Source organism: Balaenoptera acutorostrata, chromosome 15 (genome assembly GCF_949987535.1).
Source record: "Balaenoptera acutorostrata chromosome 15, mBalAcu1.1, whole genome shotgun sequence".
In the NCBI taxonomy this organism is placed as follows: domain Eukaryota; kingdom Metazoa; phylum Chordata; class Mammalia; order Artiodactyla; family Balaenopteridae; genus Balaenoptera; species Balaenoptera acutorostrata.
In genome coordinates, this window is record NC_080078.1 from 58,795,038 (window position 1) to 58,822,079 (window position 27,042).

Below are 27,042 nucleotides of genomic sequence, written 5' to 3' on the forward strand. Positions count from 1 at the left end.
GTGGCTTTCCAAGCTTTCACTTAAAAAATTGCTTATAGGGATTTCCCTGGTGGTCCAGTGGCTAAGACTCCCGTGCTCCCAATGCGGGGCAGGGAAGCCTGGTTTCGATCCCTGGTCAGGGAACTAGATCCCACGTGCCACAACTAAGAATTCGCATGCCTCAGCTAAAGACCCCCACATGCCGCAACTGAAAGATCCCGCATGCCGCAACTAAGACCCGGTGCAGCCAAATAAATAAATAAATAAATATTTTTAAAAAATGTTTATAGGACATGCAAAAATACTAAACACAAGAGGGAGAAGGCCACCGCTCTAGCCTGAGACATCCCCAGCTGGTGGGGCGGTGTCGGACCACAGAGAGCCGCGCCTGCGCACTACAGACTCCGAAGCCAGGGCGACCTCAGGGAGGTGGGCGGGACTGCCCGGGCATCCGGGTCCCTTACCCCGCCCCCGCTGCATGAATGAGAGGCCCGGCGCCCGCCCCTCCCCCTCCGGGCCCGCCCCTCGCCGGGGCGCCGCGGGCAGTCTGCCGCTGCCACCTCAGCCCCGCTCGGTGCCGACTGACGCCCGCCGCTCACCGCCCGGAGCTGACGGTCCCACCACGGTCGCCGCCGCCGCTGCCGGCACGACAGAGTAAGTGAGCAAGCGAGGCCCGTCGCCCCGGATTTGGGGCTTAACGGACGGGGCAGGTTCGGGCTTGGGGTGCTGAGGACACCGTGGGGCCCGCGCCAGCCTCCCCCACTCACACTCTCGGCGCCTCGGCCGGGAGCTGGGAGGGATGGGACAGCGGCCCCAGGCCGGGAGGGGTGCGCAGGAGGGTCCGCCCCGAGCCAGAGGGTGAGTCCCGCACAAAGGGAGGCGCGGGGCTGTCACCGGGAGGTCACAGAAGGAATGTTCGCGGAGCCCCGAGCGCTCCGCTAACCCGTGCCGGGCGTCGGGTCCCCGGGCGTGGGAGGCTGCTGGGATGAGCAGGGAGGCAAGGACGAGGATAGCGAGGACGTCTGCCTCCCTGTTGGCGATGGGAATGCGCCTTGGGGGGCGCGGCGTGGCAGTGTTTTCCTGGTCCCCGTCTGCTCCTCCCCTTTCTTTGTGGCGTCTGTCCTGTGCCCGTTTGTCACTGTGTGTAAGCTATGGTCGGGGGTGAGACCTATCGCCTCGGTTTACTCGTTAATGAAAGTCAGGAGCTGGCCTCATATCTGTGAGTGGGGGGCGTGTGTGCTTCCACAGGCCGGAGAATTAAGGAGCCTCTTTTGTTTCCGGAGACCTGATGGTGTGTGTGTCCCCTCTGAAATGAGAGAATCGGAGGTCATTTAAAGGGGTATGAGGAAAACAGATATATTACTTCATCAGATCTTCACCCAGTTCTGCCTCTGACATTCTTTCAAACAGCGTTTCTTTGTTTCTTTCTGTAAAACCAGTGGGTTTTGTTAATTGAAAATATATGTCTATATCCTCAATATATCTGTATATCCAGAACACTTGGTTTTGGGGGTTTAGTTAATGGTCATATACTCTTATGTATGTACATGAGAATACTCTAGTACATATAGAACACTGCTTTTTAGTTAATTGGTAATATGTCTGTATATTGATATACACATATACAGAAATACTCCGGTATCTCTAGGACACTGTTTTCTCAGCTCCTCAGTACAGGCAGATTTTGTTTCCTCCTGCCTCCCTGTGTAATAAGAAGGTGGTCCAGCAGGTTCTCTCCACCTCCTTGCTTTTTTTCCCCTTAATGCTTTGGCAAAGGGCTTTATAGCATATTACCCTGGCATGCGCCCTTGCTTTGATCTGAATTTTCCCTGTGTTCTGTTGTCTGGTTGTGCAGCCCAGCTCAATGGCTCCGCTTACAGGACTGCTGGAAAACAGATCACCTTTTATCGTCGTCATCCCCAGAGAGAGGAGGAAGCTCTGCAGGTTCCCACAGACTTTGGCTCTGTGGGACTGACTGCCTGACTTTGTTGTCTTGGTGAAGTTGTGAGGAGTCACAGTTGATGTGGACCAATTAAAAAGAAGCAACTGTAATAGCACCAGCTATTCCTTGCTGTTTCACTTGGACCTTTTTCTCTTTTAAACCAGATTTTATAAGTTTTAGAAGACGGTTGCATTTTCGGTTTCTTTTTTACACTTATAATTTTGCAGACTGACAGGAAATTAGCTAAACTCTGTCACTATAAGAAACATACTTCCAAAATATATTTTTCTTATGATCTTTTGATTCAAAATAGCAACGGTAAAAAAAATTAAGAGGAGCTTATTAGAGGATATGAATAGTTGAATTGATTCAGTTTTAAGGTTCTCTTTAAGATTATTTTTTAATCACATATATTTTAATTCCTGGTAGTTTTCAGTGCAAAATGAAAGCTAAACTAAGCAGTCTTCCATAGCATCTGTTTATGTATATTCCGTCTGTTAAAAACATTTGCTTTTAATTTGAAGGGGAAATTTTCCATTTGGTTGGAATGGGATCCATTATTCTTGGTAAAAATCTTACCTTATGTTAACATGATCAAATTCTTTTTTTGTAAAAGTTAAAATCAATAAAAGTTGATTTTTCAATTTGGAGAAGTTTTGGTTTTATGTTGTAAGATTTAAGTAAAATTTTAATGTAAATGAATTTAACTCAAAATAAGCTAACTTAAAAATGAGGGCTTCATTAGCTACATTAAGTAGTGTCAGTAATATTGAAGCAACCCCAATAATTTATGAACTGCCAGCATAAGTTTTTGGTTTTTTTTTTTTTTTTTTAAGAAATCCCCTTAAAACAAATCATAAGGGGAAGTCGTAGATAAACAGAGTAGTGTAACCGGAATTATCACTGAAATAGGCTTGCATAGTGCCACAGTATTGTGGAACTTTAATTTTTCAAGAGTGACTTAGCTCTTGTTTGTATCAACAAAGGAAACTAAAAACATCTTGGCCTTGTTATTCAGCATTCTGTTAATCAAAATTTTTACCAACCCATAGTTTAACATTTTTGTAGTATGATGATTGAAGAAAAATTCCAAAGTAATATCTATATTGTCAAAATAGGTTACATTATTTTAAATGCTGTTTTAGTAATAAATATAAACTTTATATTCATTAGAAATATTAATATTGTTATGTTAGTGATGGTAATAGTATATATGATGACACTTTGTTACCTAAACTGGGATACATTATCCTCCCAGCATTTTCTATCAGTAATTGTTTTCCGGGAATTCCCTTGATGGTCCAATGGTTAGGACTCCGCACTTGCACTGCAGGGGGCACAGTTTCAATCCCTGGTTGGAGAACTAAGATCCTGCATGCAGCGCGGCCAAAAAATAATAATAATAATAATGTTTTCTGTTTCAAATGGCAGTTTATTCTAAAATCAGTAATAAAGTAATGTCATTATAATGTATTAGCAGTTTAAACTGTATGAAATTGCCATTTTTTAGATAGGGAAGTAGTCAAAAATCAGTGGTTTCATATGGTTCAATCACTTTGAACTCTTAGCAGTTCTTTCTGGTATTTACCTTTATTTCATTTTTAATGTTTAAACTGCTATTCCTTGATTTTCCACCTTTGGATATTATCTATGGAGTTTTATTTTGGAAGCTGAGGACTTAGTTGTCCCACACAACCATCCTTCCATCCCCCACTCATACCTATACTTTACAGTTTCCAGTCAAGTCAGTATTCAGTATTTATATGACTGTGACAATGTACCTATAATTCACAGATGAGCCATGTAGGATACGTATTACGTTTTCTTTCTTGTACAACTTTTGTTTCTCCTGAGTTAAACAACTGCCACTTTTGTTTGTTTGTTTTTCATTTGCCTAGTTTTCTTTTTACCAGTCACAAAGTTATCCTCAAATTCTATGACAGAACCTATCATCTTTCAATATTTTCAGGTAATCTGTTTCATTTCTTTTTCCTAGCTGTTATATAGGACTTGCCTTTTTATCACCTTGTGAATTCTCTTTGCTTTCCTCCTATGTTGGATCCTTGATTTCCTGGACCCTGTGTCTTCCTTATTCTTTAGTAGCTTCCTGAGAAAGGGCATCTACAAACTCTGAAATTCATTCCTGAATTCATAAGTTGCATATGTGAAAATGTCCTCATTTTACCATCACACTTGAATGGTGGTTTCGCTGGATATTGAATTGTAGATCGAAAATTATTGTCCCTCTTTTGAAGGCTTCTAGTGTTACTATTGAGAAGTGCAGTGCCATTCTAATCCCCATTTCCCTTTTTCCTCCCACTCTGGAAGACTTTAGGATCGTCTGTTTATCCCTGGTGTTCTGACATTTCATGGTGTTCCTCGAGACATCTTTTCTTTTGCTCGTAAGGGCAGATAGTATTTTCCCCAAATACCTATATATATGTACACATAGACATACACACCATCTCACCCAATATGCTATTCTTTATGGTGTTGACATGCCTCCGTTAAGAGGTGTGGTCTTTGTTTCCTCTCCTTGAACCTATGCAGGCATAAATGCTCCCCAGGATGTTTTGGGTCTTGAGCCAACATCATGGTTTAGGACTACAGTTGGATGATCAAAAGCAACCGCCTTGAGGGGGTGTTTTAATTTTTGTTTTTTACTTTTAAATGGAATCATCAGTTTACTTTTAACTGGAAATATCAGTTAACACCAGAGAAAGTTTCTTCCAACATTGAAATGTAATCACCTCTGGAATCTACACAACCATCAGTTGCATTTTTAAAAAATCTACTTTAGGAAGTGACAGAACCATTTATGACCAAAAAGAAACAATCTATAAGCTTCATGATTAAATATGTCATGACTAAAGACAAATACATTATTGGCAAGAATTTCTGTGATAAGAAGATGGAGGCAATGGAGTTACATAGACCATGGCTTGTTTGGACATTGTCAGTGACGTAGTGTTTATCTCATGGATACACATTTTTAAATATTTTTTTACCATGAATTTTTTTCTATTTACAGCTGCTTTATTCCTCATCTAGCTTTCCCATAGGTGCACATAAGTGGTTGAATATTACTAGAGAACTTCAGATTCATGACCAAAAATCTGTAGTAGACTCTCATCACTGCCCCAAAAAACTACCAGATTCTTAATAAGATCTTTTTGCCTATAATTATTTAATGTCTCCCCAGTCTTTAAACTCATGAGCAGCCGACCCCTCCCCATTCCGGTAAGCAGGCCGCATACTACACTGAGGGTTTAGAAGTTATCAGACAGATACCCCTCATCCTCCCTTCACCAAATCTATAAATCCACCTTGCTTAGGATCCCTGTTTTCTTGCTGTCAGAGGCCAGCTTGCCTCCCCACCATATTCCGCCTCATAGCTAGTCAAGAACTTGACTTCTGCATTTGTGCCCTCTCTCACATCCTCAACAACTTTCCAGGGCACCACCCATGTCAGCATACATACATGCTCTGATATTGCCCATCTTTAAAGACAGAACAAAAAATTACAACTAAAACAACTTTCCCCTGACCTTATATCCATCCCCTTCTGTTTACCTTCATGGTTAAATGTTTCAAAAGAGTAGTCTACATTTCCTCCCTATCTCTTCTGTACTTGTATCACTGTCTGAAATTCTGTTGTTGACTGAATATTTTTGTCTCTTGCCTACGGCCCCCACTGGAAAGTCGGCTCCAGGAAGGCAGGGAACTCATCTATCCTGTTTACCACTATGTTCCTAGGACAACAATTGACACAAGTACCTACTCAATATATGGGCAAAAAAGGCATAACTGACATTTTTAACCTGGTAGAATAGCTCTTTTTAAAAATTTCCAACAAGAAAATCAATTTTCATTTATTTTTTAAATTATTCTCTACTTTTTGCTACACTTGAAAATTGAAAAATTATGAAGACTGTATTAATGATTGAATTTTACCTGTGTTACTTTACATTTCATTCTTTCACAAGTATAATTTAACATTGGCAGTCTTGCACCTGGATTTTGTAGTCAGACTGATTGGAGTTGAATTCTAGCTCTTTCACTTTTTGCCATGTGACCTTGGGCAGGTTTCCTAAGCTCTCTGTTTCCTCATCTGCAAGATGGAAATAAGAATAGTACCCACCTCATATGTTGGTTGTGTGTGCCAAATTAGATAACATGTAAAATGCTAAACTCGGTACTTGGCATGGCAGTTAATGCAATGAAAAATAATTATAGTTACTGTTTGTATACCCTTCTCTGGCTTCTAATATTTGATCTGACTTGGTCACTGTAATATTTTTGTTTGAAGTACTTATATCTCCTAGAGTATATTGGCTATGAATGTGACTCTCCTGTTTTTAGTTTTGTGGGCTTTTTCTGATTCCTTGTCTCTCTGTTCCCCAGATTACCCCACATGATAGATGATCTGCAGTTGACAGATGAGCACCCTATAGCACTTCCCAGCAGTTTGGTCATTTGAGAAATCATTTTGGTCACTTGATAAAATATTTTTATTTCAAGCCAAGTTCTGTTCTTTGTTTATTTGGCTTGCCCAGAGGTAAGGCTCCTTCTGCATGTTAATTCATGTTATTCCTCATTAAGTTTTCTTATTTCTGGAAATGGAACTTTTAAAACACCCAGTATGTCATCAATAGATTTTTTTAAAGTGGCCATAAGATACTGTTCTTTTCACTTACTAGCTAGCTGGGAAGATAAATATATGTAGCAATACAAAATCCACTCCAAGGGCCACATTGAGGGATAAAGACAGGCTCTGTAGAAGTTCAAAGTAGGGAGAGTTGTGTCCAGCCAGCCTTAAGGGATTCTTAAAAGTTTTCTGCGTGTTAAATTATCTATACCCCTTATTATCTGTCTTGATTTTTAATTTTAGAAATTGTTTCTTAAAGTAATTGACTTAGCAGTTACTCTGCCCCTTTCTTTTCTTATCTGGGTAGGCAGTGGAGACTCCTCCAATTATCTGAGCATTTCAGACATCAGAGTGTAGTGTTGGGTAAATTTAGGATTCAAAAAGAATGCCAGATGGTTTGAAAAGAATTGTGAGCACTCCAACTAGTGCAGTCCGTTGAAAGCCAGCTGGCTGAGCCTTGTCTGCTGTGGAGATGGGAATCAGACACTTTCTTCCATGCCAGCTGGCCTAGGAACAACTGACCAGTGGCCTTACTTTTGGTTGGCCATGCCTGGGAAAGCCAGCCTGGGCCCTGCACCCGACGTAAGGACAATATGACACCAGACAGTTGCTCTGCACCTCCATGGTGCTTGAGTTGGAACAAGCCTGAATGGCAAGGAAAGGAAGCTACTTTTTAGATAGCATTACAAGTGAACCTCATGTTAAGTTGTGATTTTGCTCTGAAAAAGTGTAATGCAACTTGAATTTTTATGGATTCAATGCTGTTAGGTGTATTAGGGTTGCTTACTACTATAGTAACTATAGTGAATGTTTTTATATTATAAGTAACTTCCAGTTTACCTGCTTTCAGTTGTTCCTGTTTTCATTTATTGACTCTTCTTGAAGTGAGGTTTCCCTCTTCTTTTCATTTTCTTCTTCTAAAGTTTTAGTCATTTGGATTAGTACAAATTTTCATCTTGTCATAAAGCTTGGTCCTATAAACCACAGGCTTCTGTAGAACGTTAATTATGTGTGTTGTCTTAAAATCTGTGTCTCATTTTGTCTGTTATTTATGTTTTCCTAAGTAGACGGGTGTTTGTATCAGTTACAGTTCTTTAGCAAACTTAATGTCATAACGTTTAACTGAGAACAAAAGAAGTACAAATATGGCACTGCAAGTATAATATGAGCATTCAGTTCATTTGATGACAGTGTTAATAACTTCACCAACAGTCTATCAGTATGCTTTATGTTATCTTAAAATATTTTTTTATTTGGAGATTGAATGGTGCTGCAATACCTGTCTGTTAACTTCATCTAGGCAAACCAAAAAATTATAAATTACCTGTGTCTCTTTATTGTTCTCTCCCAATTCTGAGCATGAAAAATTTTGCTCAGTGGTATAAACTTGAAATATCCAAATAGGCTCTTCATCTTGGACTAAAAGAAAGAGTTTGGCAAATAATGAAACACTGAAGTATGAGCTAATATAGTTTATGGAAAATTGGTGGGAAGGTAAATCAAAGGTGTTGGCTTTCATTCTTTTCCTTTAGTGCGAAAGAAATTGGAAAACTTCTTCAGAGATATGTTGGAAATCTCATGCCTTGCTATAATTAAATAAAAATTTTTACTTAAACTTATTGATTGTCCCTGTAAACAGTCCAGAGGAAATTTTGTGGTAGTGAGAAAGATTTTTTTTGTATCATAGAACAGTGTATCAATAGCCAGGGAGAATATTGTACCCAGAAAATCATCTTTCACATTAGCTAACCTATAGTAAAATCCTTTTATGTCAGTATCTTTAAATGCACTGCTTATTTACTCCTTACAGCAACCCTCAAAGGGTTATTTATGGATGATAAAACAAATGGTCAAAGAAGTAACCTGTTCAGGTTCACAAGGTCAGGAGCCAGGTTTAGAACCCAGGCCTTCATTCTCCAACCCACCAAGTGTCTCAGTTGATACTGTCAACTTTCACAAGCTCTTTACTATTCAGATGCTATCCTGCAATGGCACTTTTGGAAAACTTTTTTTTTTAGGTCGCGCTAAGCAGCTTATGGGATCTTAGTTCCCCGACCAGGGCTTGAACCTGGGCCACGGCAGTGAAAGCGCCGAGTCCACTGGACTGCCAGGGAGTTCCCTGGAACACTATTGATAAAGGAAATTGAGACCTTTGCAGAAAATGGCTAGAAAATAAGGAGAGATTTGGGGAGCATATATATTTTTTATTTCTTCTGATGTTCTTGAAGTAATTAACCATTGCTGAACTACTGCAGTAAATAAAAGTGAGGTAAATAAAAATGACTTGTTAGAATGGGCAAAAGGGCTGTGTAGTTTTCTAGCATTGCTGTAACGAATTACCACATAATTGATGGCCTGAAACAGTAGAAATTTATTCTCTCACAGTTCTGGAGGCCAGAAGTCTGAAATCAGAGTGTCAGCAGAGCTGCTGCACTCCCTCCAAAAACTAGGAGACAATCCTTCCTTGCTCCTTCCAGCTTTGGGTGGCTCCACACATTCCTTGGCTTTTGGCTGTATAACTCCAATCTCTGCTTCCATGTTCACATGGTCTTCTCTTCTTTCTCTCTCTTATAAAGACACTGTCATTGGGTTTAGGGTCCACCTGGATAATCCAAAGCTCACAGCACTCAGTTCAAAATGCAGCTGTGAATTCTGTTTTCTGTGTTTCAGTTTTCTCATTTCAGTTCACTACCACCATCTATTTAGAACTCCAGAATTATATAAAAGCATTACACAGTTCTGAGGAGAGGAAACAGACAGTTGCATTCCTAAAAGTTTTTTTTAATGTATCCTGTAAAACTGCTTGTTCTTTGCCATGGGTTTTCAGTAGTATAAGCTACCTCAGGAATAAAACTTTATATTTCATAGCTGTCTGACTGTCTTAATCTGTTCTGGCTGCTATAACAAAATACCATAGCCTGGGTATCTTACAAACAGAAATTTCTCATAGTTCTGGAGGCTGGGAAATCCAAGATCAGGGTGGCAGCAGGTTCAGTGTCTGGGGAGGGCCGACTTGCTGGTGCATAGCCGGTACTTTTCACTGTCTTTTTGCTATGTCCTCCCGTGGTGGAAGGGGTGAGGAAGCTATCTGGGGTCCTTTTTATTGGGGCCACTTGTATAGGGGTACTAATGCCATTCATGGGGGTGACACCCTCATCACTTAATCACTTCTAGATACCATCACATTGGGGATTTGGTTTCAGTATGTGAATTTGGGGAGGACATGTGTCATATAGTACAGTCGATAGCACTAACCATATAAAAAGGGAAAATTTATGTTTGCCATATAACTCATTCGATTTCTAAATAAGCAACTGCCACGTAAATTTTTTTCATTGATCCATTTATTTTCTACCCAAGATTAATATTACCTAATAGATTTACCTGTACTGTTTTTCAGGCTTCTCTGCTAGTGAGATTCTTCTTTTTAATTTTTTTTTATTATAGGAAATTGTAAATACACTCAAAAGTAGAGAATTAGTACAACATACGCGCATATGCCCATCACTCAGATTCTACTGTTATCAAGATTTTGCCACATTTGTTTCATTTTTCCTTTTTTCTTTTACCTTCTTTGCTGAGGTATTTTAAAGCAAATCCGAGACATTTTTGCGCATGTTTCCTGACATATTTCTATATGCATCTTTAAAAAATAAGGGTGTTGTCTTACAGAACCAAAATGCTATTCTCATACAGAACCAAAATGCTATTCTCATACCTAATAAAATTAACACTTACTCCTTGGTATCATCTAATAACTAGACCCTATTCACTTTTGCCCAGTTGTCTCAAGGATATCTTTTTCAGAGATGGCTTGTTCACACCAGAATTCAAAGTCCACAGCTCACATTTGGTCATTTTGTCTCTCATGCCTATTTTGATCTAGGGTAGTTCCTCCTCCCTCCCTCTCTCTCCACTTTTTTTTGTGTGTCGTGGACTAGTTACAGGAACCAGGTCAGTTGTCCTGTGGAACTTCTCACATTTGGGATTTGTTCACTTAAATCGCAGTGTCAGTTTGTTGCTCTGTTCCCTGTGTTCCTAGAAATGGAAGTTAGCTCTAGAGGCTTGATTAAAACAGATTTAAGTTTTTTGGCGAGAGTGCTTAGGAGATGCTTAATATTGCATCACATCCAGAGGCCTGCTATGTCTGGCTACCCTACTTCTAGTGATGCTAAAAGACCCCATTGATGATCATGTCAGCGTTCTTTGTGGCAAAATGGTGATTTTCTAATTCTGTTCTCTCTTCCACATTTATTAGCAGGAGTTCTGTAAAGAAGACCTTTATCTCATCAACTAAGACTGTTTGGGGTTACTCTGAAATACATTTTGTATGAGAGACTGCCAAGTAATCTTACACTGTTATGCTCTTGATAAAAGATAATGAGTTTGAATCAGAATAAAAGGAATTGTGTTAATCTTTTGTTTTAGTGAGTGTTACAATGAAATTGAATACTGTAGTAAAATGTGAATGATTGTTTTCCTTTTACACTTGAGAATGTACACTCTAATTGCTCTGAAAGTTAAAGGTAGAGGTAAATGAAAGTCTTTTATAAATTAGAATCAAGGAGTGGAGAGGAAAGAGTACTAACTAGATTAGAATTTAAAAATTGGAAGGGAATATAGCCAACTTTTTGTAATAACTATAAATGGAATATAACCTTTAAAAATTATGAATCAGGACTTCCCTGGTGGTCCAGTGATTAAGAATCCACCTTCCAGTTCAGGAGACGTGAGTTCGATCCCTGGTCAGGGAACTAAGATCCCCCATGCCACAGGGCAACTAAGCCCATGCGCTCTGGAGCCCACGTGCCACAGCTAGAGAGCCTGTATGCTGCAACTACTGAGCCCGTGCACTCTGGAGCTCATACACCACAGCTAGAGAGCCCACACGCCACAGTTACTGAGCCCGCGCACTCTGGATCCTATGAGCCAAAACTAGAGAGCCTGCACACCACAACTACTGAGCCCACGTGCTCTGGATCCCATGTGCCATAACTAGAGAGAAACCCACGCACCACAATGCGGGAAAGATCCCGCATGCTGCAATGAAGATCTCGCATGCTGCAACCAAGGCTCAGTGCAGGGCTTCCCTGGTGGTGCAGTGGTTGAGAATCTGCCTGCCAATGCAGGGGACACGGGTTCGAGCCCTGGTCTGGGAAGATCCCACATGCCGCGGAGCAACTAGGCCCGTGAGCCACAACTACTGAGCCTGCGCGTCTGGAGCTTGTGCTCTGCAACGAGAGGCCGCGACAGTGAGAGGCCCGCGCACCGCGATGAAGAGTGGCCCCTGCTCACCGCAAATAGAGAAAGCCCTCACAGAAACGCAGACCCAACACAGCCAAAAATAATAAGTAAATTAATTAATTAAAAAAAAAACTCAATGCAGCCAAATAAATATCTTTTAAAATTAAAAAAATAAAAATTGGACTTCCCTGGTGGTGCAGTGGTTAAGACTCCGCCTGCCAATGCACGGGACATGGGTTCGAGCCCTGGCCTGGGAAGATCCCACATGCCCGCAGAGCAACTAAGCCCGTGCTCCACAACTACTGAGCCTCCTCTCTAGAACCCACGAGCCACAACTACTAAAGCCTGTGCACCTAGAGCCTGTGATCTGCAACAAGAGAAGCCACCGCAATGAGAAGCCCGCGCACCGCAACGAAGACCCAATGCAGCCAAAAATTAAATAAATAAAGTAAATAATTTTTTAGAATTTAAAAAAAATAAAATAAAATAAAAATTATGAATCACTATATTGTATACCTGTAACTTATACGATATTGTACACCAACTATACTTCAATTTTTTAATTAATTAATTAATTTTTAAAAATTGGGAGATTTCCAGAGTCAGTATGACCCAGCCCCTGAATGTCTAGTCCATTCACTCTTCTTAGACTGGGCTTTTCACATATGTATATCCCTAACATATTGTCAGTATTTTTGTGAAATTGTGTGTAGACTAAAGCAACCAAGGTTATGTATTATAGAATTAATTATTAAATATCTTAAAAGGCAGGGAGAATTCTTCACTGAATATCATTCTTTTACTTTAAATTGTACTTTATGGGAAAAAATCCTTTGATCACCATTTCTCCTAATACCTCTTGGTTAACCTCATGTCTTCATATTTTTATTCAGTAAAATTACTGAATAAACTAATGCGAATATAAAGCCCTACTTATTTTTCCTGCTCCATTTTACCTTAAGCCTGTTGTTTTTATTTATCTCCTGAATCTGTGTATTCTGGGGAGAGTAACCTTGATATCAAACAAAAGTTAAACAGGTCAGTGTTCTTAGCTTAGTGACCATCTCTAGAGAGCCTCTAATTGTATTTGAGAAGACCATTAAACGTATGTGCTATTATGATTTCTCCATAGGCAAAATCTTGCTACGATTATGCTGTCAATTTTAAAATAATAATACTGTGGGTCTTTTCTGAAAGATAAAGAATGCCTTTATAAAGGGATGCCTCAAAAGACCATAGATAAGATCAATATACTTATTTTTAGTCAGTTGAGCTGATTATTCCTTATCAGGACTCTAAAATGGTTTTAGTGCTGAAAATTACGTTTTCCTACCTATTGAATTAAAACAGATGCTTGTGGAACACCAACTCTATGCAAGTCATTATGCTAGGTGCTGAGTAGTAAGGCTCACTTCACTATTCAGATAAAGAAGATAAGAACTACGTACTTCTTCCACACCCAGTTATGATAAAAACTCTCCAGAAAGTGGGCGTAGAGGGAACCTACCTCAGCATAATAAAGGTCATATATGACAAACCCATGGCTAACATCATTCTCAACAGTGAAAAGCTGAAGGCATTCCCTCTAGGATCAGGAACAAGACAAGGATGCCCACTGCCACCACTTTATTTATTTGTTTGTTTGTTTGTTTGTTTGTTTATTTTTGGCTCTGTCGGGTCTTAGTTGCTGCATGCGGGAGCCTTCGTTGCAGCATGTGGGCTTTTCTCTAGTTGTGGTGTGCAGACTCCAGAGTACACCAGCTCAGTAGTTGTGGCATGCGGACTTCTCTAGTTGTGGTGCATGGGCTCTGTAATTGTGGCACGCGGGCTCTCTAGTTGTGGCGCAGGGGCTCAGTAGTTGCAGCACGTGGACTTAGTTGCCCCGTGGCATGTGGGCAGGGAGTAGTAGTTCACCGGCCAGGGATCAAACCCGTGTCCCCTGCATTGGAAGGCAGATTATTAACCACTGGACCACCAGGGAAGTCCCCACTGTCACCACTTTTATTCAACATAGTTTTGGAAGTCCTAGCCACAGTCATCAGAGAATAAAAAGAATCCAAATTGGAAAGGAAGGAGTAAAACTGCCACTGTTTGCAGATGACATGATACTATACATAGAAAATCCTGTAAGATGCTACCAGAAAACTACTAGAGCTCATCAATGAATTCGGTGAAGTTGCAGGATACAATATTAATACACAGAAATCTCTTGTATTCCTATACACTAACAACAAAAGATCAGAAAGAGAAATTAAGGAAACAATCCCACTTCCCATCACATCAAAGAGGATAAAACACCTAGGAATAAACCTACCTAAGGAGACAAAAGACCTGTACTCTTAAAACTATAAGATGATGATGAAAGAAGCCGAAGATGACACAAACAGATGGAAAGATATACCATGTTCTTTGATTGGAAGAATCAATATTGTCAAAATGACTGTACTACCCAAGGCAATCTACAGATTCACTGCAATTCTTGTCAAATTAACAATGGCATTTTTCACAGAACTAGAACAAAAAATCTTTTAATTTGTATGGAAACACAAAAGACCTTGAACAGCCAAAGCAATCCTGAGAAAGAAAAACGTAGCTGGAGGAATCACACTCCCTGACTTCAGACTATACTACAAAACTACAGTCATCAAAACACTATGGTACTGATGCAAGGACAGAAATACAGATCAATGGAACAGGATAGAGAGCCCAGAAATAAACCCATGCGCCTATGGTCACTTAATCTACAACAAAGAAGGCAAGAATATACAATGGAGAAAAGACAATCTCTTCAATAAGTGATGCTGGGAAAACTGTACAGCTACATGTAAAAGAATGAAATTAGAACATTCCCTAACACCATACACGAAAATAAACTCAAAATGGATTAAAGACCTATGTGTAAGGCTGGACACTATAAAACTCTTAGAGAAAAACATAGGCAGAACACTCTTTGAAATAAATGGCAGCAATGTCTTCTTTGACCCACCTCCTAGAGTAATGAAAGTAAAAACAGAAATAAACAAACGGGACCTAATTAAACTCAAAGCTTTTGCACAGCAAAGGAAACCATAAACAAAATGAAAAGACAGTTCACAGAATGGGAGAAAATATTTGCAAACAAAGTGATCAACAAGGGATTAATCTCCAGAACATACAAACTGCTCATGCAGCTCTATATCAAATAAACAAACAACCCAATCAAAAAATGGGCAGAAGAGCTAAACAGACATTTCTCCAAAGAAGACATACAAAAGCCAAAAAGCACATGAAAAGATGCTCAACACCACTAATTATCAGAGAAATGCAAATCAAAACTACAATGAGGTATCACCTCACACCAGTCAGAATGGCCATCATCAAAAAGTCTACAAACAAATGCTGGAGAGGGTGTGGTGAAAAGACAACCCTCCTCCACTGTTCGTAGCGATATAAATGGGTACAACCACTATGGATAACAGTATGGAGGTTCCTTAAAAAGCTAAAAACAGAACTACCGTATGATCCAGCAATCCCATTCCTGGGCATATATCTGGAGAAAACCATAATTTGAAAAGATACATGCACCCCAGTGTTCATTGCAGCACCAAATACAATAGCCAAGACATGGAAGCAACCTAAATGTCCATCGACAGAGGAATGGATAAAGAAGATGTAGTACATATATTCAATGGAATATTACTCAACCATTAAAAAAAGAATGAGGGCTTCCCTGGTGGTGCAGCGGTTGAGAATCTGCCTACCAATGCAGGGGACGCGGGTTCGAGCCCTGGTCTGGGAAGATCCCACATGCCGCGGAGCGACTAGGCCCGTGAGCCACAATTGCTGAGCCTGCGCGTCTGGAGCCTGTGCTCCGCAATGGGAGGGGCCGCGACAGTGAGAGGCCCGCGCACCGCGATGAAGAGTGGCCCCCGCTTGCCGCAACTAGAGAAAGCCCTCGCACAGAAACGAAGACCCAACACAGCCATAAATAAATAAACAAACAAATAAATAAAATTAAAAAAAAAAAAAAAAGAATGAAATAATGCCATTTGCAGCAACATGGATGGACCTAGAGATTATCATACTAAGTGAAGTAAGTCAGACATAGAAAGACAAATATCATACGATATCACTTATATGTGGAATCTAATTTTTTTTAAATGACACAAATAAACTTATTTAAAAACAGAAACAGACTTACCAATATCGAAAACAAATTTATGGTTACCAAAGGGGAAAAGGTGGGTGGGGTGGGGAGGGATAAATCAGGACTTTGGGATTAATATACATGCACTACTATATATGATAGATAACTAACAAGGACCTACTGTATAGCACAGGGAACTCAATATTCTGTGATAACCTTTATGAGAAAAAAATAAAAAAGAATGAATATATGTATAACTGAATCACTTTGCTGTACACCTGAAACTAACACAACATTGTAAATCAACTACACTCCAATAAAATTTTTTTTAACTACAAAAAAAAAAAGTACATACTTCTTTTTTTCAAAGAACCCTCTGGGAGTATGTGTTTCAACTGTGTTGACTTCTTGCCCTCATTTAATGCAGCCAGAAGCCCCTGGGCTTGTGCCATACCATGAAGCCTTTGTCCGGTTCCCCTGGGTTTTTTTGTTTTGTTTTGTTTTTTAAACTTTGGGTTTGTTTATTTATTTATTTATTTATTTATTTATTTATGGCTGTGTTGGGTCTTCGTTTCTGTGCGAGGGCTTTCTCTAGTTGCGGCAAGTGGGGGCCACTTTTCATCACGGCGCGCGGCCTCTCACTATCGCGGCCTCTCTTGTTGCGGAGCACAGGCTCCAGACGCGCAGGCTCAGCAATTGTGGCTCACGGGCCCAGTCGCTCCGCGATATGTGGGATTCTCCCAGACCAGGGCTCGAACCCGTGTCCCCTGCATTAGCAGGCAGATTCTCAACCACTGCGCCACCAGAGAAGCCCAGGTTCCCCTGTTTTTAAGTGTTGTATGGGCTAGAAAGAGCCCAAAGATTAGTGGGGTTGAAGCTCTGCTCTTTATTTTTTTTATTTAATTTTTATTTTATATTGGAGTATAGTTGATTGTGTTAGTTTCGGGTATACAGAAAGTGATTCAGTTATATATATACATATATCCATTCTTTTTCAGATTCTTTTCCTATATAGATTATTACAGAATGTTGAGTACAGTTCCCTGTGCTATACAATAGGTCCTTGATTAGAAGCTCTGCTGTTCAGAGGCCACAAAGCTTGTATATTCTCCTTTCTTATCTTATGCCAGAAACAAGGGTGGTTTTTGTCTATTTAGGAATATTGCAGTTATTTCATCCAGTATGCTGCTTGGATTTACCATCTTACCTTTATTCATGTCAATAAATATTTACTGAGTATCTTTTAAGTACCAGGTATTGATTAATCTGAATTTATAGAAATCACACGTCTGGTGGGAAGACACTCTTGTTGACTAACTCCACTACATTTAATGAAGTTAAGGGGTACTTCACATCTGGATTTATTAGCTCTGAGGTTGTAATTTTAATATTCTTTTTCTGACATTTTATGTATTATCTGACTTAAAAGTTTCTGTAAAGCTGAAGAAAATTAACTCCTCATGAGAAACTTCAGGACTTTCTTCAGGCTAAGCTAACTAAACCACAAATGCAATGAAATCATTGGAGCAGAGGATGCATTTAGATTTTATTCAGACTAACTTCTAACTCTTGAAAACCTAAACATGTGTTTTTGCACAGTAAGTTACAAGTTTATTTTCATACAAGCAAACAAGAAGTAAGGTGATGTAGTGGAAAGCATGTGGGATTTGAGTAAGTTCTGGCCCTACTGTTTGTTAACTGTGTGGCTTTGGTGAACCTCTACCTCTCTTAGCCTGAAAAGCGGTAATTATAATGGAATGCTTCAGAGTTATTGAATTTATAATTTAATAACTTCAGAGTTATTGTGAGTGTAGTTTATCTCCTTTAATAAAGTGCTCTCCTAATGATTGTTGTTGTTAGGCAAGGGGTGGGACAATGGAAAGAGTGAACACAAGAACAATCTTTGCTACATCTCAGTTCTCTCCTGTTTATAAATACGAGACCAGTTATGCCGCCATTTTAACCTGGCTGCCGAGCTGTGGCTGGTTAGAGGTTCCATTCTGGTAGTGGTCAGATGATATAAAAAATTGTTACTACTGAACTGTACTACATACTTTCTTAAATTTTTAGGAGATTCTGGATATGTCGTTTCTGATGGTTATCTTAAGTCAGTTTTCTTCCCCCCCCCCCCCTTTTTTTTTAAAAAGTAAGTTTCTTTTTTTAAATTGAGCTATAGTTGATTTACAGTATTATATTACTTTCAGATGTACAACATATTCAAAAATTTTATAGATTATATACCATTTAAAGTTATTATAAGGACTTCCCTGGTGGCGCAGTGGTTAAGAATCCACCTGCCAATGCAGGGGAAACGGGTTCGATTCCTGGACCAGGAAGATCCCACACGCCGCAGAGCAACTAAGCCCGTGCACCACAACTACTGAACCTGTGCTCTAGAGCCCATGAGCCACAACTACTGAAGCCTGCGCGCCTAGAGCCCATGCTCTGCAACAAGATAAGCCACTGCAATGAGAAGCCCATGCACTGCAATAAAGAGTAGCCCCCACTCGCCGCAACTAGAGAAAGCCCACGCACAGCAATGAAGACCCAGTGCAGCCATAAATAAATAAATAAATAAAATTGTTTTAATGATAAAGTTATTATAAAATATTGGCTATACTCCCTGTGCTGTACATTATACCCTTGTACCTTATTTATTTTATACATAGTAGTTTGTACTTCTTAATCCCCTGCCTCTATCTTGCTCCTCCCTGCTTCCCTCTCCCCACTGATAACCACTAGTTCTCTGTATCTGTGCGTCCGTTTCTGTTTTGTTATGTTCACTAGTTTGTTGTATTTTTTTAGATTCCACATATAACTGATAACATACAGTATTTGTCTTTGTCTGATTTATTTCACTTAGCATAGTGCCCTCAAAGTCCATCCCTGTTGTTGGAAATAGCAAGATTTTATTCTTTTTTACGGCTGAGTAATATTCCATTGCATATATATACCACATCTTCTTTATCTATTCATCTGTTGATGGACACTTTAGGTTGCTTCCATATATTAGCTATTGTAAATAATGCTGCTGTGAATGTTGGAGTGCATGTATCTTTTCGAATTAGCGTTTTGGGGTTTTTTTGGATAAATACCCAGGAGTGGAACTGCTGGATCCTATGGTAGTTCTCTTTTTCGTTTTTGGAGAAACCTCCATACTGTTTTCCATAGTGGCTGCACCAATTTGCATTCCCACCATGAGTGTACAAAGGTTCCCTTTTCTCCACATCCTCGCCAACATTGTTATTTGCAATCTTTTCGATGATAGCCATTCTGACAGGTGTGAGGTGATATCTCATTGTGGTTTTTTTTTTTTTTTTTTTTTGGTGTTTTTGATATTGAGCTGCATGAGCTGCTTGTATATTTTGGATTAATCCTTTGTCAGTTGCTTTGTTTGCAAATATTTATGCCCATTCTGGGGGTTGTCTTTTCATCTTGTTTATCGTTTCCTATGCTGTGCAAAAACTTTTAAGTTTCATTAGGTCCCATTTGTTTTTTTTTTATTTTTTATTTTTTTTAAACATCTTTATTGAAGTATAATTGCCTTACAATAGTGTGTTAGCTTCTGCTTTATAACAAAGTGAATCAGTTATACATATACAATATGTTCCCATTTCTCTTCCCTCTTGCATCTCCCTCCCTCCCACCCTCCCCATCCCACCCCTCTAGGTGGTCACAAAGCACCGAGCTGATCTCCCTGTGCTGTGCGGCTGCTTCCCACTAGTTATCTATTTTACATTTGGTAGTGTATATATGTCCATGACACTCTCTTACCCTGTCACATCTCACCCCACCCCCTCCCCATATCCTCAAGTCCATTCTCTAGTAGGACTGTGTCTTTATTCCCGTCTTGCCACTAGGTTCTTCATGGCCTTTTTTTTTTTTTCCCCTTAGATTCCATATATATGTGTTAGCATACTGTATTTGTTTTTCTCTTTCTGACTTACTTCACTCTGTATGATAGACTCTAACTCCATCCACCTCATTACAAATACCTCCATTTCATTTCTTTTTATGGCTGAGTAATATTCCATTGTATATATGTGCCACATCTTCTTCATCCATTCATCTGTCGATGGACATTTAGGTTGCTTCCATGTCCTGGCTATTGTAAATAGAGCTGCAATGAACATTTTGGTACATGACTCTTTTTGACCTATGGTTTTCTCAGGGTATATGCCCAGTAGTGGGATTGCTGGGTCGTATGGTAGTTCTATTTGTAGTTTTTTAAGGAACCTCCATACTGTTCTCCATAGTGGCTGTATCAATTTACATTCCCACCAACAGTGCAAGAGTGTTCCCTTTCCTCCACACCCTCTCCAGCAATTATTGTTTCTAGATTTTTTGATGATGGCCATTCTGACCGGTGTGAGATGATATCTCATTGTAGTTTTGATTTGCATTTCTCTAATGATTAATGATGTTGAGCATTCTTTCATGTGTCTGTAGGCCATCTGTATATCTTCTTTGGAGAAATGTCTATTTAGATCTTCTGCCCATTTTTGGATTGGGTTGTTCGTTTTTTTGTTATTGAGCTGCATGAGCTGCTTGTAAATCTTGGAGATTAATCCTTTGTCAGTTGCTTCATTTGCAAATATTTTCTCCCATTCTGAGGGTTGTCTTTTGGTTTTGTTTATGGTTTCCTTTGCTGTGCAAAAGCTTTTCAGTTTCATTAGGTCCCATTTGTTTATTTGTGTTCTTATTTCCATTTCTCTGGGAGCTGGGTCAAAAAGAATCTTGCTGTGATGTATGTCATAGAGTGTTCTGCCTATGTTTTCCTCTAAGAGTTTGATAGTGTCTGCCCTTACACTTAGGTCTTTAATCCATTTTGAGTTTATTTTTGAGCATGGTGTCAGGGAGTGTTCTAATTTCATACTTTTACATGTTCCTGTCCAATTTTCCCAGCACCACTTATTGAAGAGGCTGTCTTTTCTCCACTGTATATGCTTGCCTCCTTTATCAAAGATAAGTTGACCATATGTGTGTGGGTTTATCTCTGGGCTTTCTATCCTGTTCCATTGATCTATATTTCTGTTTTTGTGCCAGTACCAAACTGTCTTGATTACTGAAGCTTTGTAATATAGTCTGAAGTCAGGGAGCCTGATTCCCCCAGCTCCATTTTTCGTTCTCAAGATGGCTTTGGCTATTCGGGGTCTTTTGTGTTTCCATACAAATTGTGAAATTTTTTGTTCTAGTTCTGTGAAAAATGCCAGTGGTAGTTTGATAGGGATTGCATTGAATCTGTAGATTGCTTTGGGAAGTAGAGTCATTTTCACAATGTTGATTCTTCCAATCCAAGAACATGGTATATCTCTCCATCTATTTGTATCATCTTTAATTTCTTTCATCAGTGTCTTATAATTTTCTGCATACAGGTCTTTTGTCTCCTTAGGTAGGTTTATTCCTAGATATTTTATTCTTTTTGTTGCAGTGGTAAATGGGAGTGTTTTCTTAATTTCACTTTCAGATTTTTCGTCATTAGTGTATAGAAATGCAAGAGATTTCTGTGCATTAATTTTGTATCCTGCTACTTTACCAAATTCATTGATTAGCTCTAGGAGTTTTCTGGTAGCATCTTTAGGATTCTCTATGTATAGTATCATGTCATCTGCAAATAGTGACAGCTTTACTTCTTCTTTTCCGATTTGGATTCCTTTTATTTCTTTGTCTTCTCTGATTGCTGTGGCTAGGACTTCCAGAACTATGTTGAATAATAGTGGTGAGAGTGGGCAACCTTGTCTTGTTCCTGATCTTAGTGGAAATGGTTTCAGTTTTTCACCATTGAGGACAATGTTGGCTGTGGGTTTGTCATATATGGCCTTTATTATGTTGAGGAAAGTTCCCTCTATGCCTACTTTCTGCAGGGCTTTTATCATAAATGGGTGTTGAATTTTGTCGAAAGCTTTCTCTGCATCTATTGAGATGATCATATGGTTTTTCTCCTTCAATTTGTTAATATGGTGTATCACATTGATTGATTTGCGTATATTGAAGAATCCTTGCATTCCTGGGATAAACCCCACTTGATCATGGTGTATGATCCTTTTAATGTGCTGTTGGATTCTGTTTGCTAGTATTTTGTTGAGGATTTTTGCATCTATGTTCATCAGTGATATTGGCCTGTAGTTTTCTTTCTTTGTGACATCTTTGTCTGGTTTTGGTATCAGGGTGATGGTGGCCTCGTAGAATGAGTTTGGGAGTGTTCCTCCCTCTGCAATATTTTGGAAGAGTTTGAGAAGGATAGGTGTTAGCTCTTCTCTAAATGTTTGATAGAATTCACCTGTGAAGCCATCTGGTCCTGGGCTTTTGTTTGTTGGAAGGTTTTTAATCACAGTTTCAATTTCAGTGCTTGTGATTGGTCTGTTCAAATTTTCTATTTCTTCCTGGTTCAGTCTCGGCAGTTTGTGCATTTCTAAGAATCTGTCCATTTCTTCCAGGTTGTCCATTTTATTGGCATAGAGTTGCTTGTAGTAATCTCTCATGATCGTTTGTATTTCTGCAGTGTCAGTGGTTACTTCTCCTTTTTCATTTCTAATTCTATTGATCTGGGTCTTCTCCCTTTTTTTCTTGATGAGTCTGGCTAATGGTTTATCAATTTTGTTTATCTTCTCAAAGAACCAGCTTTTAGTTTCATTGATTTTTGCTATTGTTTCCTTCATTTCTTTTTCATTTATTTCTGACCTGATCTTTATAATTTCTTTCCTTCTGCTGGCTTTGGGGTTTTTTTGTTCTTCTTTCTCTAATTGCTTTAGGTGCAAGGTTAGGTTGTTTATTCGAGTTGTTTCCTGTTTCTTGAGGTAGGCTTGTATTGCTATAAACTTCCCTCTTAGCACTGCTTTTGCTGTGTCCCATAGGTTTTGGGTCGTCGTGTCTCCGTTGTCATTTGTTTCTAGGTATTTTTTGATTTCCCCTTTGATTTCTTCAGTAATCACTTCGTTATTAAGTAATGTATTGTGTAGCCTCCATGTGTTTGTATTTTTTACAGATCTTTTCCTGTAATTGATATCTAGTCTCATAGCGTTGTGGTCGGAAAAGATACTTGATACAATTTCAATTTTCTTAAATTTACCAAGGCTTGATTTGTGACCCAAGATATGATCTATCCTGGAGAATGTTCCATGAGCACTTGAGAAAAATGTGTATTCTGTTGTTTTTGGGTGGAATGTCCTATAAATATCAATTAAGTCCATATTGTTTAATGTATCATTTAAAGCTTGTGTTTCCTTATTTATTTTCATTTTGGATGATCTGTCCATTGGTGAAAGTGGGGTGTTAAAGTCCCCTACTATGATTGTGTTGCTGTCAATTTCCCCTTTTATGGCTGTTAGTATTTGCCTTATGTATTGAGGTGCTCCTATGTTGGGTGCATAAATATTTACAATTGTTATACCTTCCTCTTGGATCGATCCCTTGATCATTATATAGTGTCCTTCTTTGTCTCTTGTAATAGTCTTTATTTTAAAGTCTATTTTGTCTGATATGAGAATTGCTACTCCAGCTTTCTTTTGATTTCCATTTGCATGGAATATCTTTTTCCATCCCCTCACTTTCAATCTGTATGTGTCTCTAGGTCTGAAGTGGGTCTCTTGTAGACAGCATATATATGGGTCTTGTTTTTGTATCCATTCAGCCAGCCTGTGTCTTTTGGTGGGAGCATTTAATCCATTTACATTCAAGGTAATTATCGATATGTATGTTCCTATTCCCATTTTCTTAAATGTATTGGGTTTGTTATTGTAGGTGTTTTCCTTCTCTTGTGTTTCTTGCCTAGAGAAGTTCCTTTAGCATTTGTTGTAAAGCTGGTTTGGTGGTGCTGAACTCTCTCAGCTTTTGCTTGTCTGTAAAGGTTTTAATTTCTCCATCGAATCTGAATGAGATCCTTGCTGCGTAGAGTAATCTTGGTTGTAGGTTTTTCTCCTTCATCACTTTAAGTATATCCTGCCACTCCCTTCTGGCTTGCAGAGTTTCTGCTGATAGATCAGATGTTAACCTTATGGGGATTCCCTTGTGTGTTATTTGTTTTTTTTCCCTTGCTGCCTTTAATATGTTTTCCTTATATTTAATTTTTGACAGTTTGATTAATATGTGTCTTGGCGTGTTCCTCCTTGGGTTTATCCTGTATGGGACTCTCTGTGCTTCCAGGACTTGATTAACTATTTCCTTTCCCATATTAGGGAAGTTTTCAACTATAATCTCTTCAAAAATTTTCTCAGTCCCTTTCTTTTTCTCTTCTTCCTCTGGTACCCCTATAATTCGAACGTTGGAGCGTTTAATGTTGTCCCAGAGGTCCCTGAGACTGTCCTCAGTTCTTTTCATTCTTTTTTCTTTATCCTGCCCTGTAGTAGTTATTTCCACCATTTTATCTTCCAGGTCACTTATCCTTTCTTCTGCCTCAGTTATTCTACTATTGATCCCATCTAGAGTATTTTTAATTTCATTTATTGTGTTCTTCATCATTGCTTGGTTCCTCTTTAGTTCTTCTACATCCTTGTTAAATGTTTCTTGCATTTTGTCTATTCTATTTCCAAGATTTTGGATCATCCTTACTATCATTATTCTGAATTCTTTTTCAGGTAGACTACCTATTTCCTCTTCATTTGTTAAGTCCAGTGTGTTTTGAGCCTGCTCCTTCATCTGCTGTGTGTTTTTCTGTCGTCTCATTTTGCCTATCTTACTGTGTTTGGGGTCTCCTTTTCACAGGCTGCAGGTTCGTAGTTCCCGTTGTTTTTGGTATCTGTCCCCAGTGGCTAAGGTTGGTTCAGTGGGTTGTGTAGGCTTCCTGGTGGAGGGAACTAGTGCCTGAGTTCTGGTGGATGAGGCTAGATCTTGTCTTTCTGGTGGGCACGTCCACGTCTGCTGGTGTATTTTGGGGTGTCTGTGGCCTTATTATGATTTTAGGCAGCCTCTCTGCTAATGGATGGGGTTGTGTTCCTGTCTAGCTAGTTGTTTGGCATAGGGTGTCCAGCACTGTAGCTTGCTGGTCGTTGGGTGAAGCTGGGTCTTGATGTTGAGATGGAGATCTCTGGGAGATTTTTGCCGTTTGGTATTACGTGGAGCTGGGAGGTCTCTTGTGGACCAGTGTTCTGAAGTTGGCTCTCCCACCTCAGAGGCACGGCCCTGATGCCTGGCTGGAGGACCAAGAGCCTTTCGTCCACACGGCTCAGAGTAAAAGGGAGAAAAAATAGAAAGAAAGAAAGAAAGAGGCTATAATATAGTGAAGTAAAATAAAGCTATTGTAAAGCAAAGCTATACAGACAAAATCTCACCCAGAAGCATATACATATACACTCACAAAAAAAAGGAAAAGGGGAAAAATTAATATCTCCTGCTCCCAAAGTCCACCTCCTGAATTTGGGATGATTCGTTGTCTATTCAGGTATTCAGCAGATGCAGGCACATCAAGTTGTTTGTGGAGCTTTAATCCACTGCTTCTGAGGCTGCTGGGAGAGATTTCCCCTTCTCTTCTCTGTTCGCACAGCTCCTGGGGTTCAGCTTTGGATTTGGACCTGCCTCTGCGTGTAGGTCGCCTGAGGGCGTCTGTTCCCCGCCCAGACAGGACGGGGTTAAAGGAGCAGCTGCTTCGGGGGCTCTGGCTTACCCAGGCCGCGGGGGGGGAGGGGTACAGAGGAGGCGGGGCGAGCCTGCAGCGTCAGAGGCCGGCGTGACTTTGCACCAGCCTGAGGCGCGCAGTGCATTCTCCCGGTGATGTTGTCCCCGGATCCCGGGGCCCTGGCAGTGGCGGGCTGCACAGGCCACCGGGAGGGGCGGTGTGGAGAGTGACCTGTGCTCACACACAGGCTTTTTGGAGGCGGCAGCAGCAGCCCCAGCGTCTCACGCCCGTCTCTGGGGTCCGCGCTGATCGCCGCGGCTCGCGCCCTTCTCTGGAGTTCGTTTAGGCGGCGCTCTGAATCCCCTCTCCTTGCGCGCAGCGAAACTAAGAGGCAAGAAAAAGTCTCTTGCCTCTTCGGCAGCTGCAGACCTTTTCCCGGTCTCCCTCCCGGCTAGCCGTGGTGCGCCAACCCCTTCAGGCTGTGTTCACGCTGCCAGCCCCAGTCCTCTCCCTGCGATCCGACCGAAGCCGAGCCTCAGCTCCCAGCCCCGCCCGCCCCGGCGGGTGAGCAGACAAGCCTCTCGGGCTGCTGAGTGCTACTCGGCGCCGAGCCTCTGTGCGGGAATCTCTCCGTTTTTTCCTCTGTGCCCCTGTTGCTGTGGGGTCCGCGCTGATAGCTGCGGCTCGCGCCAGTCTCTGGAGTTCGTTTAGGCGGTGCTCTGAATCCCCTCTCCTCGCGCACCAGGAAACACAGAGGGAAGAAAAAGTCTCTTGCCTCTTCGGCAGCTGCAGACTTTTTTCCCGGACTCCCTCCCGGCTAGCTGTGGTGCGCTAACCCCTTCAGGCTGTGTTCACGCCGCCAGTCCCAGTCCTCTCCCTGCGATCCAACCGAAGCCGAGCCTCAGCTCCCAGCCCCGCCCGCCCCGGCGGGGAAGCAGACAAGCCTCTCGGGCTGGTGAGTGCTGCTCGGCGCCGAGTCTCTGTGCGGGAGTCTCTCCGCTTTGCCCTCCGCACCCCTGTGGCTGCGCTCTCCTCCGTGGCTCCAAAGCTTCCCCCCTCCGCCACCCGCAGTCTCCGCCCGCGAAGGGGCTTCCTAGTGTGTGGAAACCTTTCCTCCTTCACAGCTCCCTCCCACTGGTGCAGGTGCCGTCCCTATTCTTTTGTCTCTGTTATTTCTTTTTTCTTTTGCCCTACCCAAGTATGGGGGGAGTTTCTTGCCTTTTTGGAGGTCAGACGTTTTCTGCCAGCATTCAGTGGGTGTTCTGTAGGAGCAGTTCCACGTGTAGATGTATTTCTACTGTATCTGTGGGAAGGAAGGTGATCTCCGCGTCTTACTCTTCCGCCATCTTCTCCCTCCTCCCCTCATTGTGGTTTTGATTTACATTTCTCTGATGATTAGCAGTGTTGAGCACCTCTTCATGTGCCCATTGGCCATCTGTGTGTCTTCTTTGGAAAAATGTCTATTCAGGTCTTTTGCCCACTTTTTATTTTTTTATTTGAATTTTATTTTATTTTTTTATACAGCAGGTTCTTATTAGTTATCTGTTTTATAC

At 40.7% G+C, this 27,042-nt stretch overlaps 1 protein-coding gene across 1 annotated transcript in view; it reads left to right on the forward strand.

The window, feature by feature from the left end:
- The first annotated feature begins 503 nt into the window (after nucleotides 1-503).
- The window catches only part of RNF24 (ring finger protein 24), a 155,765-nt gene continuing 129,226 nt past the window's right edge, over nucleotides 504-27,042 (forward strand). The window contains exon 1 of the mRNA XM_007195885.2: nucleotides 504-633. The gene's annotated coding sequence lies outside the window, so the exon portion shown is untranslated. The remainder of the gene's footprint in view (nucleotides 634-27,042) is intronic.